The sequence below is a fragment of the Pan troglodytes genome, chromosome 7, assembly GCF_028858775.2.
Source record: "Pan troglodytes isolate AG18354 chromosome 7, NHGRI_mPanTro3-v2.0_pri, whole genome shotgun sequence".
Classification (NCBI taxonomy): domain Eukaryota; kingdom Metazoa; phylum Chordata; class Mammalia; order Primates; family Hominidae; genus Pan; species Pan troglodytes.
The window spans coordinates 68,165,728-68,188,622 of record NC_072405.2 but is presented as its reverse complement, the minus strand read 5'-3'; the positions used below and the strand labels follow the sequence as shown (position 1 = coordinate 68,188,622).

Sequence of the window (22,895 nt, the reverse complement as noted above, 5' to 3'; positions counted from 1 at the left end):
AGAATTTTAACAACCCAGAAGTCCTGTCTTTCAGAAAACTCCAGGCCTGGCTCTCTTCTTATTCAAAGAAAATTAATGAAAACATAAAGACATAACAGCAGAGGACTGTAGAAATATTCTGTATGAGAGAGTAACAGGAAAACATAGCATTGAACATGCAGAAGAGCATCATTTTATACATGATTTATAGAAGATTCATTTTAAATAATTTTTGTTTGTTAACAAAGGGGTTTAGGTCTATAGAGGTTGTATTTGTTACCTTTTTCACATTGCAGGTAGTTTCTAAATACATGACATTTCAATCATGGCTTATTCTTTAACCTAAGAAATTGTCTTAAAATTTCCTAGTTGTTAGATTTTTTGATTGGATATCTTAAAGTTGGTTTTAAATGGTTTCATTGTTGTTTGTACTATGTTTTGGTCAGATTTGGGGGTCTCTAAAATATCTATTTTTTTCTTATGTAATTAAAATTTTATTTATGAGCTACTGCCTGATTCTAAATAGTCTATGGTTATTTGAAAATATCATGCCTTCTTTAAGGGAAACCAAATAATAATATATCTTGTTAAATGCTTTATTTAAATCCTCTGTATATATTTTAATGTTTTTACTTGTATCAGTAAGTTTGCAAATTTCAAACACGTAAAAAAACTTACCCTCCTTTACATTATTTTAATAGTGTATCTCCCATAGTGCCATATAGCTAGATTTTTTTTCTGTTTTAAACTTAGTTTAAAATGTTTATTTTGTAGTAGTAAAATTTAGTTTCAGCAAATATATTATCAATCATTGATATACTTGTCTTACTTATTAAACTTTATTTAATGCACTGTGTTTATTAGGCTTTCTTAGTATTCCCCCATTTTTTCCTTTTCTTATTTTACAGCATAAAACTTTATCAAGTTTTACGTTCACTTTTTCTTCTATTGATATGTTACCAGTAGTTATTTTTAATTTTACAACAGGTGTATTTGAGCATATGTATGTTCTTTCCTTAAATAAAACAAGACCAGTACTTGTTGTGTCTTTTGATTTGAAAAGTTTAGGTATTTACCATACTTCTTTGATTATTTCTTCTCCCTTTACTTTTGTTCCCCTAAAACTTCCACAATACTTATCTTAGATATCTAAATTCTATTCTTTCTTAGATTTTGTCACATTCTAGTCATCTCTGTGCTTTCCTTTTTTTTGAGAGAGAATTAATTGGTTTTCTAATTTATATAACTACAAATGCAATTTTCATCAATATCAGTTCTGTTTTATCAACATTTCTACAATCTTTTTTAATTACTAAGATAATATTCTTCCTTTTTATTATTCCTTTTTATAGCTACTTAATTTTTTTGCAGTTTTAAAATGTTTTAAAGTGAAAATGTTGAGGTTTAATTTATATAGTACAATTCAACTTTTACAAAATTGCAATATATAATATGTATACAAAATCTGTGTTAAATTGTTTATGTTACTGGTAAGGCTTCCATTCAACAGGCTATTAGTAGTTAAGTTTTGTGGGAGTCAAAAGTTATGCACAGATTTTTGACTGTGAGGTGGGGTCAGTGTCCCTAATCCCTGCATTGTTCAAGGCTCAACTGTATTGGATGAGTAACCATTCCCACGTCAAGAGACAGAGCATTTTTATCACACAAGAAGTTCCTTCATATCTCTTTGCAGTAAAGCCCCTACTTTACTTTGCAGTAAAGCTCCAGGTTCTAGGCAACTACTGATCTGACCTCTTTCCCTATTAAATGGGGTTCCCAGAATGTCGATATAAATGGAATCAAACAGTAGGAACATTTTGTGACAAATTTCACTTTGTATAATGCTTTTGTTACCAGTACACCAGAGGTTTGGTCTGGGTTCTGTTGCTTGCAGCACAGAATGCCAATGACAAACAAGGAGTATTGTCAAGGAAGAAGGTTTTGATAGGGTGCTGCAGCTGAGGAAATAGGAGCTCAGTCTCATATCCATCTCCCTGACCAACTAAAACTAGGGGTTTATATAGCAGGGAAGAAATGAACAACGGGTAAGAAAACAGGAACCAGGGAGGGGCAAGGAAGCAATAATGATGAATGAGGGGTCCAGCATCTCATTATCTGGATCTGGTGATCTCGTAACTTTCAGTTCTTTGCTACTTTTTTTTTTTTTTTTTTTTGAGATGGCATCTCACACTGTTGCCCAAGCTGTAGTGCAGTGGCACGATCTCGCCTCACTGCAACCTCCACCTCCCAGGTTCAAACGATTCTCCTCCCTCAGCCTCCTGAGTAGCTGGGATTACAGGCACGTGCCACCATGCCCGGCATATCTTTGTATTTTTAGTAGAGACGAGGTTTCACCATGTTGATCAGGCTGGTCTCGAACTCCTGACCTCGTAATCTGCCCACTTCGGCCTCCCAAAGTGATGGGATTATAGGTGTGAGCTACTGCGCCCGGCCTGGTACTTTTTTTGAGAGGCCTGAAGGTCTTTCCTGAGGAAGAAACTCAGATAAAACAAATATTAGGTTCAAGCCAGAAAGGTGCTTTTCTATGTTTATCCACAAAACTGTCTATGGAACTCTTGGGTCAGTTTCACTTTGAAGACTTACCCATGTTGTTGCGTGTGTTAGTTCAGCCCATTTATTGTTAAGTAGTGGTATATCACAATTTTTCATCCATGTATAATTGGGCATTTAGATATTTTCCCCAAATTTTTACTACAGGTATACCTCAGAGATATTGTGGGTTCAGTTCCAGACCATTACAATAAAGCAAATATGGCAATAAAGCAAGTCACACAAACTTTTTGGTTTCCCAATGAATATAAAAGTTATGTTTATACTATACTGTAGTCTACTAAGTATGCAATAGTATTAAGCCTTGAAAACAAGAAACATACCTTAATTTAAAATACTCTATTCCTACAAAATTCTGACACGGAAACATGAAATGAGCACACGCTGTTGGAAAAATGGTTCCAATAGACTTTCTTGTCACAGGGTTGCCACATACCTTCAATTTGTAAAAATCACAGTATCTGTGAAGTGCAAAGAAGCTAAGAACAATAAAACAAGCTATACCTGTATTAGGAATAAAGCTGCTGGAAATATTCATATACTGATATTTATGTAGACATATGTTTTCATTTACCTTGGCCAAATGACTAGGAGAAGGATTTTTGGGTTCTGTAGTAAGTGTACAATTAACCTTATAAGAAACATTGCTATAGCATTTTACATTCCTACCAGCAATATAAGTGATTTCACGTTGTTCTGCACATTCACTGGCACTTGAATTCAGTGTTTTTACTGTTAGTCATTGTAATGGTTAGTGATATTCCATTGTGTTCTCATAAAAGTCCAATGTAAGTTGTGTTCTATATATGTTCTGGATTCAAGTCCTTTATCATATATGTTTTTCAAATATTTTCTCCCAGTCAGTGACTAGTCTTTTCATTTTCTGAACAATGTCTTTTGAAGAATAGAAGTTTTTTATTTTAGTGCGGTACTATTAATCCTTTTTTCTTACATGGTTTGTGATTTGAAATTCCATTAGTGCCATCTTTAAGCCGACATACCAAAAGATTTCCTCCTGTTTTTACACTGAAGATTTGGAGCTTCGGTTCTTATAATCAGGAATATGATACATTTTGAGTTATATATATTTACAGTTTAAAATAGGTGTCAGCGTTCATTCTTTTGAATATGGATAGCAAACCTTCCAGCATCATTCGTTGAAAGACTTTATCTTCACCATTGAAATAGTTTGGCACCTAAATTAGATTTCTATCATGGTTGTAACAAAGTACCACGAACTTAAAGTAATATCCACTTATTATCTCACAATTTTGTAGGTCAGGAGTTTGACACTATGTGTCTGGATTCCTGCTCAGAGTCTCACTGTGCTAAAATTAAAATACAGGTTGTGGCTGTAGTTCTTTCTGAGCTCAGAATCCTCTTTCGAGCTCACTAATTGTGGAACAATTCATTTGCTTCTCATGCTTTCCACACGACCCCTTCCATCTTCAAGCCAGCAATGGTGGATCGAGTTCTACTTACATTCAAATCTCTCTGACTCATACTTTTGTTGCATCTCTGTGACTTTCACTTCTGCTTTCCTCTTGTTTTATGGGCTCATGTAATTCCAGGGTAATCTCCCTATTTTAACTACATCTGCATAGTTTGTTTTGTCACAAAAAGTAACAAAGTCATATGAACAACACCAGTGGTCAACATGATGGGGCCAAATTCTGACACAACCACCTTCATTGTAATCTAGTGGACCATATATTTTGGACTCTTATTCTGGCTTTCCTTTATGTTCCCTTAATCTATATGTCTATCTTTATACCAATACTATATTTTATTTACTATGATTTTATAGTAAGCCTTTAAATCACAAAGTATAGATCTTCTAAATTTGTTCTTTTAGAAGATAGGTGACTATTTTATGCTCTTTATATTTCAGTGTGCAATTTGAATAACACAAATATCTACCCAAAGCAAAGCCTCTTGCACTTAGTTATATTGATTCCAAAATACTTCATGTTTTCTTTTATGATGTTGTAAATGACATTGTTATTAAAATTGTTATTGTCAGTTGACCATTGCTAGTATATAGATATTCAATTCTTTTTTTATATTGACCTTATAATCTGTGACTTTGTTAAGTTCACTTATTAGTTCTAAGGGCTTTTTCATAGATTCCTTGAGAGTTGTCTACATAAACAACCATGTCATCCTTGAATGAGGACATTCCTGTTTATTTCTTTCCAATCCATATGGCTTTCCTTTCTTTTTGTGTTCCTTATTTTACTAGTTAGGATTTCTAGTACAATGTTGAATATATAATTATTGACATTAGACACCCTTGTCTGTTGCAACCTTAGGGGGAAAGAACTCAGTCTTTCACCATAAATTATGTTAGCTATACAAATTTTTACAATTTCCTTGATTGGATTGAGGAAGATGTTTTCTATCTTTAGGATGCTCAGAGTTGGTGATTGTAAATGGAAGTTGAATTTTAGCAATTTTTTGTGTATTTATTTTAAGTAATATACCAAGTAGGGCCTATTTCAGAAAGGCAACATTGTTTCAACTTAAAAAATCAATTATTCTAATTCATTAGGTTAACGGACTAAAAAAAAGTGATGATCTCAACACATGCAGAAAATTGTTTTTGATAAAATTCAGCCTCTATTAATAATAAAAACACTGCAAACTAGAATAGATGAAAATTTCTTCAACTTTTAAAAGGGTCTGTATAAAAATAAATTAAATATGCTAATATTTAGGTAAGAATGTTGCCACTTTGTTGTTGAAGGATATTACTTTAGTTTCCTTTGTTTGTATGATCTTTACCTATTTGAGTATCAGGGTAATACTGGCCTGATGTGAGTTTAGACATGCTCGTTCCTTTTTATTTCTCTAAGAGATTGTGTGGAACTGGTATATCTCTTCCTTAGATATTTGGTAGAATTTACACATGAAACCATGCGTGTTTAAAGTTTTTAGCTTTTTTTAACTATGAATTCCCCTTTTTAAATAGATATTGGACATTCTGTTTATCTATTTTGTCTTTAATTAGCTGATAGTTGGTATATTTCATAGAATTTGTTTATTTCCTTTAATTTGACAATATGTTGTTCTAAATACCACTACCTTAGTTTGCTTTTTATTTGCTTCTTTCGTTTGAGGCTCTGCAATGGTGCCCACTTTCTGGTTAGAGGAATAAATTTTGTTATCTTTTCAAAGGACCAGCTTTCCATCTCTTCGATTTTCTCTATTGATTTTCTGTTTCCTACTTTAATGGTAACTTCTGTCATTCTTTCATTTGCTTCCTCTTGCTTTGTGTTTAATTTGCTTTTTATAGCTTTTTTAAAATGGAAGCATAAATAATATATTTGATACCATTCTACTTTTGTAATATAAGCTGTTACTACTATACATTGCTTCTAATCACAGTTTTAGCTAAGTTTTTAAATTTTTATAATCCTATTTTCATTTATGCTGAGTTAACGATATATTTTAATTTATACTGTGATTTTTTTTCTTTCATCCATTGGTTATTTAGAAATGTATATTTTAATTTCCACATATTTGAGGATTTTCCATATACCATTTTGTTACTGATTTTGCAAATATTTGGGGATTTTCCTGATATTTTTTGTTAATGTAATGAGAGAATGTGTTTCTAGCGATTTTAATTGCGTTGAGATTTGTTTTATGTTCCAGAATATTGTTTACTTTAGTATTCACCAAGACACATGTGGCATGTGCCTTTGGAAAAATGTGTATAATACTATCGTCAGGTCTATAAACATCAATAGGCCAGTTGGTCAATAATGTTTTTCAGAAGTCTTCTACGTCCTAACAGATATTTTTGTCTATGTTTTATTTAGACTACTGAGGGGAAAGTGTCTACTGCTTCCTTATAACTGTGAATCTATTTCTTCTTTCAGTTCTATCACGTTTTCCTTTATGTATTTGACATTGACAATAGTTACATATAAATGCGTGATTGTCTTCACATATTGTGTAAGAAACCTATAAGAGAAAACTTTCAATTCCTCTTACCTATTCAGTCTTTTTTTTAACTTGGAATTTAGGGTTTTAATAAACTAAAAAATAGGGCAGTTTAGAGTCACAGCCAAATTGAGCAGAAAGCACAGAAAGTTTCCATATACCCACTGTCTCCACCTATGCCACTCTCCACAACTATCAAAAATCTGTACCAGAGCCCAATCATTTTTCTATTCTCATATGTTTTACTTCTACATATGTTATAATCCCCACAACATATTAACCATTTTTGCTTTGAGTTGTCAATTATCATTTAAAATATTACTTTTAATTAAAGTAAAATTAATTTTTGAATATAAATTTTTATGATCTTTAGAACATGTATAGATTTGTATGCCAGCCACATGATGAGAATGTTGAACAGTTCTGTTAACATAAAAAAAAACAGCCTCTCATAGGTTTCCTTTGTATTTACACCCTTTCCCCATACTGGGAACCACTGACATGTGTTCTCCATTCCTACAATTTTGTCTTTTCAAGAGTGGGAAATAAATAGGCCTATACAGTATGTAACCTAACAGGATTGGCTTCATTTTAGTAAAGAACTTTGAAATTCACCCTAGTTTATATATATATAATATATATTATATATTTATATATATAATATATATTATATAATATATATTATATATTATGTATATTATATAATATATATTATATATATTATATATATTATATATATATATTTATATATTTATATATTATATATTATATATTATATATATTATATATTATATATATTTTTATATTTTTATATATATAATTGCTTGTTTTTTTAATTTATTCACAATTGTGAATGTGCCACAATTTGTTTATTTGCTAACTGAGAATATTTGAGCTGTTTCCAGTTATTGGAGATTACAAATGGAGATATTACATATTTGTGTCATGGTTTTTGTTAACTTTTTATATCCACAAGTATTTAGGAGTGGAACTGCTGTGACATATGGTAAGTGGGTATTTATTTTTATAAGAAACATCCTCCAAAGTTCCTGTATCCTTTTGCATTTCCACCAAAAGTGTAAGAGAGTTCTAGTCATTACACATTCTCATTAGTACACTGAATTTTCAGAATGTTTTTATTTCAGTCATTCAGAAGGGGTATCTCCTTGTGGTTTTAATTTGAAAGCCCCAGTGGCTGAGGATCTTGAAATATCTTTTAATGGGCCTATTTGCCTTCCATGTATCCTCTTATGTCAGACGACTATTTAAGACTTTTACTCAGTTTTTAACTGGGTTGTTTGTTTTCTTACTGTGCAGTTTGAGAGCTTTTATATATTCTGGAAACCATTCCTTTGTTTAATAAGTAATTGCCAGAGATTTTCTCCCATTCTGTTTGTCTTTTCATCAATTTCTCTGTCTTTCTTAGAGCAACAGTGTTTACTTTTGATAAAGTTCAATTTTTTTAATGCGCCATTGCTAAGAACTCTTTGCCTAAGCCCAAGTGAAAAAAAGTCTTTCTTTTGAATAAAAGCTTATTTTTTTCCATTTTACATTCAATTTTATGATCTATTTTTAGTTAATTTTTGTGTAATATGTGGGGTTAAGATTTAAGGTTCATTTTGGTTTTTTTGCTCTTGGAGAACCAATTGTCTCAATCCCATTTAAAGACAGTCTTTAACCTGAGTTAAACAGACTATCCTTTTTATATTGAATAGGAATTGCATCTTTGTAAAAATCAATTGATAATGATTTTTATTAATTTATTTATAATTGAATAATGTAATAGAACATTATATTGTTCTATTAAATGTTTACATTCAAAACTACACTGTTTTGATTACTTGTAGTTTTCTTCAAATAGGCCATATACATTCCTGTTTCCTGATTTGCCTTATGATTTTTTTATGGAAACTAGAAATTTGAATATTATAATATGGTAACTCTGGAAGTCAGAAATCACCCAAAAGATAGAGTGTTATTTAGTCTTCTCTGCTACATAGTTTTTGTGCCTGTACCTGCATCCTGAGCCATTAGGTGGAAGGATCACAAGAAAAACAATCGGGGGGTGGGGAAATTTTGTCCCAGGTGTTGAGGTCTGCAGTTTCCCTGGAGGGCATGGTTGTCTCTTTCTGATTTGTGGGTGCCTGTGTGTCCCTTATGCAGCATCTGTTTCTGTCACCATTGCCATCTCACAGGATGGCATAAGGGCTGAGATATGACTGAAGAGGGAAAAAGAAAAAAAAACCAGTAGACTTGCTAATCTCTCTGAGAATTAGAAATCCACTTTCCTGCTTCTAGATTAAGAACTAGAGGAATCTCCTGGAACTTTCACTATCCATTCTAACACCTGCTTCTGGGTTTTTGGTTCCTTTGAGTCCTGGCTGAAAGATTTGGGAGGAGAAAAGTGTTAAACTCTCTGCCACATCAGTAGTGCTTCAAATTCTGTTTTTACCCCCCAAATACCCATGCTACAGTTTACATTTCAGAGTCTTTAAAAAGCTGGTCCATTGATTCATTTTAGGTGTTATATCTGCATTCAATTACAGAAGTCTGGGGAGTGTGATTTCTCAATCTTATCCAAAACTTGAATAGATCAATCTGTTATCTTTTAAAGTGATTAAAAATAATCACTGGCTCCATTCAAAAATATTTTTTTAATTGACAAGTAATATTGTATATATTTATGGTGTACAACATGGTATTCTGATATAAAAGTATATACATAGTGGAATGGCTAAATCAAAATATTTAAAGTATGCATTACCTCACGTACATTTCTTTTGTGGTGAGAACACTTGATATCTACTCTCTTAGCAATTTTCAAGTATATGTCATTAACTACAGTTACCATGACATATACTAGTTCTCTGTAATGTATTCTTCCTGTCTAACTAAACTTTTGTGTCTTCTGACCAATGTATCTTCAATACCCCTACTCCCCAGTTTTCTCTAACCACCATTTTACTCTCTGTTTTTAAGATTTTGACTTTTTCAGATTCCATATATAAGTGAGATTATGGCATTTTCCTTTCTGTGCTTGGCTTATTTCACTAGATATAATGTCCTCCAGATTCATCCATGTTGCTGCAACATTTTATAAAACTGAATAGTATTGCATTGTGTGTATATACCACATTTTCTTTATCCACTCGTCCACTGATGGACATAGGTTGATACATTATCTTGGCTATTGTGAATAATGCTGTAATGAACATGAGAGTACAGTTATTATTTCATCATATTGATTTTTATTTTTTGGATATAAACCACATGTGGTTGACCCTCCTGTATCCATGGGTTCCACATCCACAGATTCCAACAGTGGATGAAAAATATTTTTTAAAAGGAATAACAATTAAAAATAAAAACACTTAAAATAATATAGCATAACAACTGTTTACATAGCAGTTACATTGTATTAGATATTATAAGTAATGCAGAGATTATTCTAAGTATACAGGAGGATGTACATACTATACTATTTTATATAAGGGAGTTGAGCATCATGGATTTTGGTAATTGTCGGAGGTCCTAGAACCAAGCACTGCAGATAACAAGTAACAACTTTAGTGAGATTGCTGGATCATATGAGAGCTCTATATGGATTTTTTTAGGACTCATAATACTGTTTTCCATGATGGCTGTACTAGTTTACATTCCCACAAACATTTTACAAGAGTTTCCTTTTCTCCACATTCTTGCAAATACTTATCGTTTGTGTTTTTGATAATATCCATATGAACAGGTGTAAGGTGATATTTCATTGTGTGATGATTAATGTTTAATATTTTTTCATACAATTGGCCACTTAGATTTTTTTTTTTGTTGAGAAATGTCCATTTAGGTCTTTCATCCATTTTTTCATTGAGTTATTTGTGTTCCTTACTATTCAGTTGTTTGAGTCCCTTATATATTTTGGATATTTACCACTTATCAGATCCATGGCTTGCAAATATTTTCTTCAATTCCATAGGCTGTCTATTCACTTACTTGTTTTCTTTGCTGCAGACAAGGCTTTCAGTTTGAAGTGATCTTTTTTGTCAATATTTGCTATTGTTGCCAATGATTAGAGATCATATCCAAAAATATCATTGCCCAGAATCATGTCATGGAGCTTTTCTCTTATATCTTCTTTTAGAAGTGTTGTAGTTTCAGGTCTTACATTTAAGTCTTCAAGTCATTTTGAGTTAATTTTTGTATATGGTGTGATCTAGCAGTCTAATTTAATTCTTCTGTATCTGGATATCCCATTTTCCCAGCACTGTTTACTAAGGAGACATTCTTTAACATCTTTGTTGAAAATCAATTGGCCAGGCATTATTTCTGAGCTCTCTATTTTCTTCCATTAGTCTATGTGTCTGTTTTTATGCCAGCACTATGGTATTTCTGTAACTAGAGCTTTGTAAAGATTTTGAAGTCAGGTAGTATGATGCCTCCAGCTTTGTTCTTTTTACTAAAAATTGCTTTAGTTATTCAGAGGTTTTTGTACATATATATAAACTTTAGGCATGTTTTTTCTATTTCTGTGGAAAATGTTGTTAGAATTTTGATAGGGATTTCATTGAATCTGTAGATTGCTATGGGTACTATGGACATTTGCAGTATGTTCCAGTCCATGATCATGGTATTTTTTTATTTATTTGTATCTTTAGTTTCTTCAATTAATGTTTTATAGTTTTCAATATACAAATTTTTTACCACCCTGCTTAAATTTATTCCTAATTATTTCATGTTTTGTAGCAATTGTAAATGAAATTATTTGATTTTTTTAGATAGTTTGTTGTCAGTGTATACATATGTTACTAATATTTGTATGTTTTGTATGTTGTTTTTTTTTGTTTTTGTTTTTGTTTTTTTTTTTTTTTGACAGGGTCTCACTTTGTCACTTAGGCTGGAGTGCAGTGGCATGATCTCAGCTCACTGCAGCCTCGACCTCTTTGTCTCAAGCTATCCTCCCACCTCAGTCCCCCAAGTAGCTGAGACTACAGGCATGCACCACCACACCTGGCTAATTTTTTGTATTTTTTTTTTTTTTTTTTTTGCTAGAGACATTTTCACCATGTTGCCCAAGCTGGTCTTGAACTCCTGAGCTCAAGTAATCCACCTGCCTCGGCCTCCCAAAGTGCTAGAATTACAGGCATGAGCCACTACGCCTGGCCTGTATGTTATTTTGTATGTTGATTTTGTATCCTGCAACTTTACTGAATTAGTGTGAAGCTTTTGGAGAGAAGTCTTTAGAAGATCATGCTGTTTGCAGAGACAATTTAACTTCTTCCTTTCTTTTTTGGATGCTTTTTATTTCTTTCTCTTGTGTAATTTCTCTGGCTGAGACTTTCAGTCCGATGTTGAAAGAAGTGATGAGAGTGAACATCCTTGTCTGGTTGCTGATCAGAAAGGAAAAGTTTTCAACTTTTCATTGTTGAATGTAATGTTAGTTGTGGGGTTGTGGGTCTTTATTGTGTTGAGGTACATTCTTTCTATACCTAATATCTTGACAGTTTTATCATAACAGAATGTTGAATATTGCCAAATGACCTTTCGGCATCTATTGCAATAATTATATGGTTTTAATCTTTTATTCTGTTAATGTGGTGTATCAAATTTATTGATTTGTGTATGTTCAATCATCCTTGCATCCCTGGAATAAATTTCACTTGATTATGGTGGATTATCTTTTTAATATTCTGTTGAATTAATTTTGCTAGTATTTTGTTGAGAATTTTTGCATTTACAATCACTAGGGATATTGATCTATAAATTTCTTTTCTGGTAACGTTCTTATCTCATTTTGGTATAAGAGTAATTCTAGCCTTGTAAAATGATTTGAAACTGTTTCCTTTCTTTTAATTTTTTTGGAAGAGTTTGAGAAGAATAGTATTCTTTCCTCTATAAATGTTTGATAGACTTGAGCAGTGGAGTCATCAAGTCCTGGTCTTTTCTTTGATGGTGGACTTATGATTACTGATTCAATGTCTTTACTCATTATTGGTCTGTTCAGATTTTCTATTTCTTCATGATTGAGTCTTAGTAGGTTGTATGTGTCTAGAAATTTATCGATTTCTTTTAGATTATTTAATTTGTAGGCATAAAATAGTTCATAGTATTCTCCCATGACACTGTATTTCTGTGAGACCAGTTGTAATGTCTCTTCTTTCATTTCTGATCTTATTTGTCTTCTCCTTTTTTCTTAATCTAGCTAAAAGCTTTTAATTTTATTTTTTTCAAAAAAACATTTAGTTGTATTGATTTTTCTCTATTTATTCCTAGTCTTTATTTCATTTATTTTTGCTCTTATCCTCCCATCGTTCTACTAACTTCATGTTTGGTTTGTTCTTTTTCTAGTTATCTGTGGTGTAACAATAGGTTGATTTTTTGAGATCTCTCTCTCTCTCTCTCTCTCTGATGTTGGTGTTTATTGCTGAAAACTTCCCACTTAAAACTGCTTTTGCTATATCCCATTAGTTCTGGTATGTTTTATGTTCATTTTCATTCATCTCAAGGTATTTTTAAATTTCCCTTTCAATTCCTTCTTAGACCCACTGATTGTTTAGGAGCATGTTGTTTAGTTTCCATATATTTGTGAATTTTCTAAAGTTCCTCCTGTTATTGATTTCTAGTTTCATATCATTGTGGTTGGAAGGAATATTTGATATGATTTCAATCTTCTTAAATTTCTTAAGACTTGTTTTGTGGCCTAACATGTGAGCTATCTTGGAGAATTTTCTGTGTGGGCATGAGAAAATATATATTCTGCTGTTAGATGGAATGTTCTGTATATACCAATTAGGTCCATTTAGTCTAAAGTATAATTCAAATTCAATGTTTTCATATTGATTTTCTGTCTAGATGATCTGTCCACTATTGAAGTTGGAGTATTAATGTCCCCTATTAGTATTTTGTTGCAATCTCTCTCTCTCTTCAGATCTATTAATATTTGCTTTATGCATTTAGGTCCTCTAATTTGGAATGCATATACACATAATTCTTATATTCTTTTGGTGAATTAACTCTTTTGGCATTGTATAATGACCTTTGTCTTGTTTTACAGTTTTAGACTTAATGTCTATTTTATCTCATGTAAGTATAGCTACTCCTACTCTCTTTTGGTTTCCATTTGCCTGGAATATCTTTTTCCATTCTTTCACTTTCAATCTTTAGTAGTCTTTAAGGGGGAGTGAGTCTTTTATGTGCAGCACGTAATTTTTTTTTTCCATTGAGCCACTCTATGTCCTTTGCTTTGTTTTATTTTTAGTTTTTTTGTTGGTTTGTTTTTTGGAGAAGCATTTTATTTTTTATTTTATGTTTTAAATTTAATTCGATGTTTTATTTCCATAGGTTATTGGGGAACAGGTGGTGTTTAGTTACATGAGTAAGTTCTTTGGTGATGATTTGTGCGATTTTGGTGCACCCATCATGCTAGAAATATACACTACACCCTACTTGTAGTCTTTTATCCCTCACCCTCTTCCCACTCTTTCTTCCTGAGTCCTTAAAGTCTATTGTCATTCTTATGCCTTTGCATCCTGATATCTTAGCTGACACTTATCAGTGAGAACATACAATGTTTGTTTTTCCATTCCTGAGTTACTTCACTTAGAATAATAGTCTCTAATCTCATCCAGGTCACTGTGAATGCAATTAATTCATTCCTTTTTATGGCTGACTAATATTCCATCATATATATAGTCTCAAGTGAGTAAGTAAGTGTGTATGGAATTATCTTACATTTATAGAAAATGTATTGTGGGATAATATATATATATAAACGAACACTGTTTCTAGATACAAAGAAAATCGGAAATTTGTTTTATGTATCTCACAAATATATATGTATATATATATCACAGTTTCTTTATCCACTCATTGATTGATGGGCATTTGGGTTGGTTACACATTTTTGCAATTGCTGATTGTGCTTCTATAAACATGTTTGTGCAAGTATCTTTTTCATATAATGACTTATTTTCCTCTAGGTAGATACCCAGTAGTGGGATTGCTGGATCAAATGGTAGTTCTACTTTTAGTTCTTTAAGGAATCTCCACACTTCTTTCTATAGTGGTTGTGCTAGTTTACATTCCCACCAGCGGTGTAGAATGTTCCTTGTTCACTGCATCCATGCCAACATCTACTATTTTTTTATTTGTTGATTATGGCCATTCTTGCAGGGGTAAGGTGGTACCACATTGTGGTTCTGATTTGCATTTCCCTGTATCATGTTGAGCAATTTTTCATACGTTTGTTGGCCATTTGTATATCTTCTTTTGAGAATTGTCTACTCATGTCCTTTCACCACTTTTTTGATGGGATTTTTTTTTCTTGTTGATTTGTTTGAGTTCATTGTAGATTCTGGAGTCCTTTGTCAGATGTATAGATTGAGAAGACTTTTTCCCACTCTGTGGATTGTCTGTTTACTCTGCTGACTGTTCCTTTTGCTGTTCAAATGCTCTTTAGTTTAATTACATCTCAGCTATTTATCTTTGTTTTTATTGCGTTTACTTTTGGGTTCTTGGTCATGAAATCCTTGCCTAAGCAAATGTCTAGAAGGGTTTTTCCAATGTTATCTTCTAGAATTTGTACAGTTTCAGGTCTTAGATTTAAGTCCTTAAAATCCATCTTGAGTTGATTTTTGTATGAGGTGAGATATGGGGATCCAGTTTCATTCTCCTACATATGGTGAGCCAATTTTCCCAGCACCATTTGTTGAAAAGGGTGACTTTCACCACTTTATGTATTTGTTTGCTTAGTCAAAGATCAGTTGGCTGTAAGGTTTTGGGTTTATTTCTGGGTTCTCTATTCTGTTTCATTGGTCTTTGTGCCTATTTTTGTACCAATACCACGCTGTTTTGGTGACTATGGCCTTATAATATAGTTTGAAATCAGGTAATGTAACGTCTCCAGATTTGTCCTTTTTGCTTAGTCTCGCTTTGGCTATGCAAAGTTTCTGTATACAAAATTAATGTACACAAAACAGTAGCTTTTCTATATACCAACAGCAACCAAGCTGAGAATCAAATCAACAACTCAACCCCTTTTACAATAGCTGCAAAAAAAGAAAACCAAACAGAAAAAAACAAACAACAACAAAAATTTAGGAATATACCTAACCAAAGAAATGAAAGAACTCTATGAGTTCTTCTTAGAGGAAAACCAAAAACCACTGATGAAAGAAATCATAGATGACACAAACAAATGGAAACATATCCCATGCTCATGGATGGGTAGAATCAATATTGTGAAAATGATCATACTGCCAAAAGCAATCTGCAAATTCAACGCAATTACCATCAAAATATCATCATCATTCTTCACAGAATTAGAAAAACAATTCTATGTCCTTTGATTGGAGACTTCCACCTATTTATCAAGAGGTAAGGACTTGCTACTGCCATTTTGTTACCTGTTTTCTGGTTATTTTTTAGATATTTTGTTCCTTCCTTACTCTATGGATGTCTTTTTTGTGATTAGATAATTCCTGCTGATGTGCTTTGATTCATGACTTTTTTTTTTTTTTTTTGAGATGGAGTTTTGCTCTTGTTAGCCAGGCTGGAGTGCAATGGCATGATCTTGACTCACTGCAACCTCTGCCTCCCAGGTTCAAGTGATACTCCTGCCTCATCCTCCCGAGTAGCTGGGATTACAGGCATATGCCACCACACCTGGCTAATTTTGTATTTTTAGTAGAAATGTGGTTTCTCCATGTTGGTCAGGCTGGTCTCAAACTCCTGACCTCAGGTTATCTGCCTGCCTTGGCCTCCCAAAGTGCTGGGATTACAGGCATGAGCCACCACGCCCGGCCGATTCATGACCTTTTGTCTTTTGTGTACCTACAGGCTTTTGCTTTGTGTTACTGCAGGGCTTACATAAAACATCTTATAGTTACAACATCAAGATTTTTTTTAACATTTTAGCTTAAGAAGCTTGATTATGATGGTCTTTGATTTGCTTCATTTTGTTTGGTGTTGTTTTCTTTGTTATCCAAGCTTGATGTTCTCTGTAATTTTTTAATCTGTGGTTTTTCTTGTCTCATTGTTTTGAAAGCCATTTTCTCTTCAAATGTATCTTTGATTGATTCTCTTTTCTTTCTGAAATTTCAACATGTATGTTAAACCATTATATATCTTTCCACAGCTCTTGGGCTGCTTTAATTTCTCAATCTTTATCTTTCTGTATTTCAGTAGAAATAATTTTTATTAAACTACATTATTTCAGGGGAAATATATTTCTAGGAACCCTTTAAAGTAGAAGCCATGGAGAAAGGATCACTCATTGAGCTTTAATCTTAGAGGGGTACCACAGCTACAAAATCAATGTACCAAAACAGTGAAGAGGTAAATAAATGCCTCTCTATATCTCTACTCAACCTCCAATATTTTGATAGAAACTTTTAATGGCTGAATCCAACTGAAGTCAGCTGGCAAAGAAGCCCAGGTGATGTATGTCAGGAGTTATCTTCCAGAGATAGAAAGATATGTAGAGAGAGGTAGGAAATGATTGGAGGAGAGAATAGACTTGCCATTCTTGTCAATTTGAAAATGTAAAATAATTTATCAGCGTAGTTTAGTTTGTATTACTCTTATGCAGGAGGTTGTCATGTTTATGGGCCATGTTTACTTACTTACTTGAGACATTTTCAGATTTTCTTTGTATCTAAGAACAATGTTTGATTTTTTATATATATATATATATAATTCCACAATACATTTTCTATAAATATAAGATATTCCATACACACTTACTTAAGACATTTTCAGATTTTCTTTGTAGCTAAAAACAATGTTCTGTTTTAATTTATATATATATAATTTTTTTATAAATATAAGATTTTCCATATACACACACATATATACAATTTCCCATGGTTGTATAACAAACATGGTGGCTTAATGAAAAAGAAATTTATTCTTTCATGGCTGCTAGCTATCCTTGGTATTCCATGGCTTATAGCTCCACCACTCCAATCTCTACCCCCCTCTTCAAATTACTTCTTCCTCTGTGTGTGGGTGTCTTCTTTTCTGTCTATCTCAAATATTCCTTTGCCTTTCTCTTATAAGAACACTGGTCATTAAATTTAGGGCCCATATGGATAATCTGAGATGACCTCCTCATCTCAAGATTCTTAACTTATTTATATCTGCAAAGACATTTTTCAAACAAGATAATGCTCACGAGTTCCAGAGATTTGATATGAAATCTGAAGCCATGGTTTTGGAGCCATGTTTCACCATATTATGTGTGTTATATATGAGAGGACTTCAAAACTCCATGGAAAAAAATGAATTAAAAGACAAAACTTAAAAAAAATATATAAACTATTGTTCAGCACAAACTCCATCAAGGTCAAGACACTTTTGTAAGAAATGATAATAGTCATTTAGTTCCTCCCTAGAAACCTGAGCATCCTGGCAAGTTTACCATGTCAATGAAGTCCTTTTTACATTATTAACTGGAGAAAAATGGGTGCCCTTTACAGTTTTTTATAAGATTAAGAAAGAAAAAGAAATCAAAAGGAACCAAATCGGGACTGTGAGGTGGATGTCTAATGATTTCCTATCAAAACTCACATAACTTTGCCTTTGTTTGATGAGAAGAATGAGCAGAAGCATTGTTGTGGTGGAGAGGGACTTTCTGGTGAAGGTTTGCAAGGCATTTTTCTGCTAAAGCTTTGGCTAAATTTCTCAAAACACTGTCATAATGAGCAGATGTTATTGTTCTTTGGCCCTCTAAAGAATCAACAATGCTTGAGTATCCCAAAAAACAGTTGCCATGACCTTTGCTCTAGACCAGTCTGTTTTTGCTTTGACTGGACCACATTTACCTCTTGGTAGTCATTGCAGAATCCTATTGGTAAAACCATGTTTAATTGCTATTAATTCTTCAAATAAATGTTTCAGGATCTTGATCTTAACTTGTTTAAAATTTCCACTTAAAGCTTTGCTCTTGTCTGCAACTGATTTGAGGACAATGGTTTTGGCACCCATCGAGCAGAAAGTTAGTTCAACTTTAATTTTTTAGTGAAAATTATTTCACTAAGTTGATTCACTAAGTTGAATCAATATATTTACAGTTTGGCTATTGTTTCAGCTGTTAATTATTGATCTTCTTCCATTTGGTCATAAAGAATATTAATTATTCTTCTCTCAAATTGATGTGGATGGTCTGCTAGTGTGGGCTTTATCTTCAACATCATCCCGTCCCTTTTTAACATGAGTTCTCCATTTGTAAACTGCTGAGCTCTTTGGTGCCTTGTTCCCAGAAACTACATAAAGCGTCAATGATTTTAGCATTCTTCCACTCAGGTTTCTTTCACCATAAATTTTATGTTTGTTCTTGCTTCAATTTTAGCTGAGTTCATATTGCTTTGACAGGGGCTCTTTTCAAATCTGTGTCTTTTCCTTCTTAGTGCCTCAAATTAGATCCTGTTCAGAAATGTTAAAACTAGTTAGTACAAGTTAATTTTGGTGTGAACCATTTTTTCAATCCGTGCAGTTTTTTCATAATGTGCATTTTCCATGAATTTTTTGAATCTCCTGTGTAACTCAAGTAAGTCTATCTTATTAATTATGCTGTTCTGTTACCTATATTTCTGTCCAGTTGATGTGTCATGCCATAAGATAGGTGAATTAAAATGCCCTAATTTAATGTTTCTATTTATCCTTGAGTCTCCTATAATTTCAGCTTTATTCATATGGTTACTAAATTATTTGCTGCATAGAAATGTATGATTGTTATATCTTCATGTGAATTCTACTTTTTAATTTTTATAAAATACCCTTCTTCTTGTGATTTTTACGTTGAATTCCAATTTCTAATAATGTGGCCCCGTTTGATTTTAGTTGAATTTGTTTGGTTTATCATTTTTCAAACTTTGCTTTTCAATTGTTTTTTGTTATTTTGTTTTAGATGTCTTTTAACATATAGCATGTAGTTTTATACTTTGGCCAACATAAAATGTATTTAATATGTTTTTAGGCCATATAAATTTATTTATGTGACAGGTACATTTGATCATAATTATCATATTTTATTATGTTTTCTCTTATTTTTAAGAGTAACCAACACTCCTTATACAACCGCATTTCTTTTAAAACTCTCCTGTCTCTTCCTCTAGTTGCTGCTGTAAATGGATTCCAAAACCACTTTTAATTGACCCACCCCTACATTGCCTCAGTTCATCTCTCATTCTGCACCAGCTGCCTGTTGTCCCAAAGTTTCAATGCTAATTCCACTATGGCATGCTCCTGGAAACTTATGCATAAGGAATCTGGAACCATCTGGTTTTAGTCGACTTTTTAAAAATACGTTTTAGTGTCACAGTTGTATTATTAAACATAATTATGCCTGGTACTTGATTTGTCCATTTTGCCTCATATCTTTTTATACAAATGTTAAAGATAAGGAAATTATTATAAATATTCCACCTCCTACCTTCTTTACCATTTTCCACATATCGAGTTTAAATCAAATGTTACATAGCAAGTTAAATTTTAATGTTGCTATATTCTGTTATGTCGCCATGATCTTTTTTTTTTTTTTTTTTTTTTTGAGACAGAGTCTTGCTCTGTCTCCCAGGCTGGAGTGCAGTGATGCAATCTCAACTCACTGCAACCTCCACCTCTCGGATTCAAGCGATTCCCCTGCCCCAGTCTCCCAAGTAGCTGGGACTACAGGTACACACCACCACACCTGGCTAATTTTTGTATTTTTTGTAGAGTTGGGGTTTCACCAGGTTGGACAGGCTGGTCTCAAACTCCTGACCTCAGCTGGCATTACAGGTGTGAGCCACCACACACAGCCTTCCCTTTTGTTTTAATCTTCCTTCTACATTTAAGTAGATTCAGTACTCCCTACCAAGCCTTTACCTGTAGTTTTTAAATCACCTTCTGTTTGGCTGATGGTTGTCCTTCAGTAGATTCCCCAAAAGGGGACGATGAAGCCTACATTTTCAAAGTTTCTGGATATTTACAACTCCATACAGCTTTTATATTTGCATTACAATTTCATTTTATTATTAAATACTTTGTTCACTCTTTCCCTATGGATTGTGTAGATGTTGCTTTAATACATTTCTGTGAGAGTCTCTCTCTATATTTTTTCTTACAAGTGACTTATTCTTTTTACCTAAATGCCCAAATAATTTATTTTAAAATTTTGGTACCCAGAACTTTTCCCTACAAAAAGTCTTTTTTTGTTTTAAGGACTCTGTTCTTCAATTTTCTCTTTAAGATTAGTCCATACTTGCCAGGCATGGTGGCTCACGCCTGTAATCCCAGCACTTTTGGAGGCTGAGGCGGGCAAATCACAAGGTCAGGAGATCAAGACCATCCTGGTCAACATGATGAAACCCTGTCTCACTAAAAATACAAAAAAAAATTAGCTGGGCGTGGTGGTGTGCACCTGTAGTCCCAGCTACTCCGGAGGCTGAGGCAGGAGAATAGCTTGAGCCTGGGAGGTGGAAGTAGTAGTGAGCGGAGATCATGCCACTGCACTCCACCATGGCCACAGAGCAAGACTCTGTCAAAAAAAGAAAAAAAATCAGTCCATGCTTTTCTGCATAGTCTAATTATGCATTCACTACATCTCTTTTGTTAACTGTTTCTATTACTGTCTCTAATTTAGTTAAAATTTGTATTCATTTCTATTCTCTATGACCCTAAATTTGTATTTAACAGTGATTTTTCTTTCATGTGTTCCTGTCATTGTCTCCTTTTTTTGGATTCAGAAAATGAGACTCCAAAGTTTAGGCCTCAGAAGCAAATCTCTGTCTGATCGTCTCTTGTCCTGACATAGAAACCACAGTCCCTTTTCCCCAAGGCAGATCATTGAAACCAGAACCCATTTTCCCCGAAGCCATCCATAAAACCTAAAAATATTACTCTAAGCTTTGCCTCTTTCTGTGTAAGAACTGGCCATAAAGAAATTTCCTGACCTATCTAGTTTGACGATGGGTTGCAAGTCCCTCTCTCCTGAGCATCCTGCCCCATAGCTGGGAGAAGGAATGCTGCACGGAGAGGCCGAAAAGAATCTGAACAAATGGGCCTTGCAGAGTTTCCCCCTTCAGTCTGTTCCCATTAAGTCATACTCTTTTTGTCCAGTCACATTTCTAGGTGGTTGTCCATTCTTCACCAAACCTCAGCATAAAAATACACAGTTTTTCTGGGGTCTTTGAGTCTTCATTCTGAAGGCTCCCATGTCATATAAAACTCTGATTAAATAATTGTGTTATGCCTTTCCCTTGTTAGCCTGTCTTTTGTTATATGGGTGTTGGCCATGATCCTTGTGATAAGTGAGGAAAGGTATAACCCCTTTTCACCCCTCCATATGTGGATTTTTAAATTTTTCCCACCACATATTTTCTGACCTCTTCTAATGGCATTTCATCCCCACCTATTGTTTCACCATTTCTTCTTTGAGATTTTGTAATTTTTATTTACGCTTTTGTTTCATAGAGGCAAATGATTCATTAAAGGTTTTTGTTTTTTCTTTGTTTAAGTTCATCGAAAAATATTCACAATTTTCTTCTTTGTGACAACATTTTTCTGGTATTTTTCTTCTGCTATCTAGTTTCACTATGCATTTGAATATGTTCCGTGCTGTTATATTTTTGATTCTTCATCTTTGAAGGAGAAAAGTTATTTCTGGACCACCTATTTATAGGAGTCTCTGGGGAGAGGTCGATGGCTGTGTTCCAGGCTGGTAGCAATTTTCCATAAGATTCAGGATGTGGTGTGTGATTTCTTTAAACTTTTCCACCACCCCATTCAATAGAAATACAAGATGTAGAACTGTCCACAGTAAAAAGTCTCCTTTTCCCCTATGTCACGAAAATCAGCATCTTCCAGAAAACATGGCTAATTATGTTGAGTCCCAGTACATTGCAGCCACCCTTTCTTATCAAAATAAAATGGGTCCAGAGAAGCTCTCCCTAATACCAGCAATTTCGCATATTTTCTTCTGTGTCAAATAAAACATTTTAGTTCAGTATAGTAGGGTGCTCTACTCACCTTGGAAAGTCTATGTTTTCTATCTTCCTGAGCTTCAAACCAGAGGAGTTGTCTTCTCACTTATTTGCATACCTTGTCTCCCACATTGTGGGCCACCCTTTTGCCCATTTCATAGTTGAGGGTTTCAGCTAGATTATATTTTGTCCAATAATGGAGTTTTCATATTTGTATTCTGTTCTCCTAATCGCTTGTGGATGATTTAAAAGATGAGTTAGGGGACATAAAAAATATATGTGGTGATCTTCAAACCTTGTGTAAGGGCTGTTATTTTACCATAGGTACAGGGGCTGGAGTTGGGAAGGAAGAAGCATCCCTTATCTTGTGCAAGTAAGGAATTATATCTAAGCTCCAAGGTCAAAAGTATGCACAATTATGTGTTTAGCAAAATTCAAGCT

At 33.4% G+C, this 22,895-nt stretch overlaps 1 long non-coding RNA gene across 1 annotated transcript in view; it reads left to right on the top strand.

Moving 5' to 3' along the window:
- The window catches only part of LOC107976500 (uncharacterized), a 43,427-nt gene extending 23,584 nt beyond the window's left edge, over window positions 1–19,843 (top strand). Inside the window, exon 4 of the long non-coding RNA XR_001720543.3 lies at window positions 19,608–19,843. This is a non-coding gene — a long non-coding RNA (uncharacterized LOC107976500). The remainder of the gene's footprint in view (window positions 1–19,607) is intronic.
- Window positions 19,844–22,895: the final 3,052 nt, after the last annotated feature.